Here is a 2,066-nt window from a genome sequence, read left to right on the forward strand (position 1 = left end):
AGTAAGACTAACATAAACCGTCATTGGGCGAGTCTTCTAAAAGCTAGACATGGACCTTTTAGAACATGGACATGGGCCTTCTAGAACATGGACATGGGCCTTCTAGAACATGGACATGGGCCACGGTTATGGAGTCCATCCGTTATGTGGTTTACAACAAGGTCGTAATAATGCGGCAACCCAAAAAAAATCCTAATTACTGAATCGTTTGTAGAGTTTTTGCAACAAGGTTAAAAGTTAAAACTGGTAATATTGCAAGGAAGGCCACGTGATAAAATTTAATGTTGAGGGTCACATTTTCCAAATATATCTCGACGTTAGAAATTGTTGCATGCATGAGTCATTTCTTTAGGTTTTAAGATGAAGAGTTAGAATCTCAGTGGCGGGATCAAATTCTCAGGAGCTCCTCATTTTCAGTTTTTTTTCTCAAATGCTCTTCTCATAAAAATGAATTTAATTTTGAATTATTTTAAATTGAAAAAGGAGAAAAATACTTTGGCACCCCATAGAAATTGAATTTATTACCAATCCAACCAAACAAAACGGGTAAAAAATATCCGAATTCTATGTAATCGGGTCAAACCTAAAAATAATTAAATTGACAGATTTTTTTTCCTTTTTTCATCGTTGTCTTCCTCCTCTTCTTAGTTTTTTTTTTCTTCTTACCATTCTTTGTTGAACTTGGGATAACTACATACAACTTCCTTATTTGCATAAGTTGGTAAAATTCGAGTCGATCTATTTCTCCAATTTGAGTAATTACTTTCATCATGTTTTTCTTCTATCCTTCTTCGTCAATCCTAATCTAACTTGGTCTAATTTGTTGTTTTATTTTCAATATTGGGTAGAATTAAATTGAAATTAGAGAAATTTTTGGAATCTGTTGTTAATCTAATTGATTTTGTTTGTAGGTTTATGCAAAGGAGTAATGGCTCGAACAAAGAACCCAACTCTATCGAATCCTACAGAACCAGATAAAATCCTTGAAGCATCAGAGAGGCACCACCCAAGTGTATTTTGATTCAACAAATTCAATCTCTCGCGGAGATTCAACGGTATAATCTATAAACTTTGGACAACTAGTAGAACTTGGTATAACTATGTTTCTTTTGTAACTTAGAAATTTCTGATACTAAAAGGTAAAACTAAGTATAACTTGGTTAGATGCTCTAGGTATATCTATACACTTTGCGTCTTTGACCAAGAAAAAGCTGACAAGGTTGAAGTAGTCTCTTATTTCAAAACTGGTCGTGTTTTGTGATATTAGACAACAAGCATAAATCTAATCTCATTTTTATGTGGTTGAGATTTAGATGTTTATCTTGTACACAAGTGTGAGACTTACTACATGGACTGTTCTTCTAGATGATATAGATCAAGTTTGATAAAGCTCTAAAAGAGTGTATATCAACCGTTCATAAATTTGCAGTTGCTTGGCTCCACTATCTCTAAGCTAATGTGTTGGGAGGAGTCGAGTTGATTCTCATTGATATTTGTATGTCAAATTCAGATGTTCAAGGAAGCGGAGAAGAAAAACATGAAGAGAGGATGTACAATAGGCGGAGAACCCGAAATGGGAGAAAATAAAAAGAACGAGAAGGAGAAAAGTTCCAGTAAAGACTTGTGACGATGTAGAAAAACCAAGTGAAGGAGGCAGTAAAAGGGTGAAGCGTACAAGCAAAAATGCAAAGAAGGAGTCTATTGTTGTGTTTATGAGTCCTATTGTAACAAAGCATAAGAAGATTTAAGTACTTTATGAGTCAGTTTATGAGAACTCCATGTGTTGTTTTTGTTTTTGTCAAACATGATTTGGTTGTTTTTTAATTTTTGGTATAACTGTGCAGTTTGTTAAACTTAGTACAACTTGGTTAGTATGGTTATTTGAAATATTTATTTAACTAGGTACAACTTGGTATGTAGTTGTACTATCCAGATTTTTGTTCTTTCTCGTCTTCTTTTTCTTTAATAAGTAGAGAATAAAAAATTTCAAAAATTTCAAAAATTTAAAATCTTAAAAAAACGTGGGTCAAACTGCATGTGGGTCTAACTGCGCCGTCATAAACTGC

At 33.5% G+C, this 2,066-nt stretch overlaps 1 long non-coding RNA gene across 2 annotated transcripts; it reads left to right on the forward strand.

The window, feature by feature from the left end:
* The first annotated feature begins 618 nt into the window (after positions 1–618).
* LOC110226721 lies at positions 619–1,853 on the forward strand. Of its 2 annotated transcripts, none has more exons than XR_002330645.1 (3): positions 619–721; positions 912–1,055; positions 1,511–1,853. It is a non-coding gene; the product is annotated as an uncharacterized LOC110226721 (long non-coding RNA). The 2 variants fall into 2 exon arrangements; XR_002330644.1 differs by having other exon boundaries at positions 620–755.
* Positions 1,854–2,066: the final 213 nt, after the last annotated feature.

This window comes from Arabidopsis lyrata (assembly GCF_000004255.2).
Source record: "Arabidopsis lyrata subsp. lyrata unplaced genomic scaffold ARALYscaffold_7, whole genome shotgun sequence".
NCBI lineage: Eukaryota > Viridiplantae > Streptophyta > Magnoliopsida > Brassicales > Brassicaceae > Arabidopsis > Arabidopsis lyrata.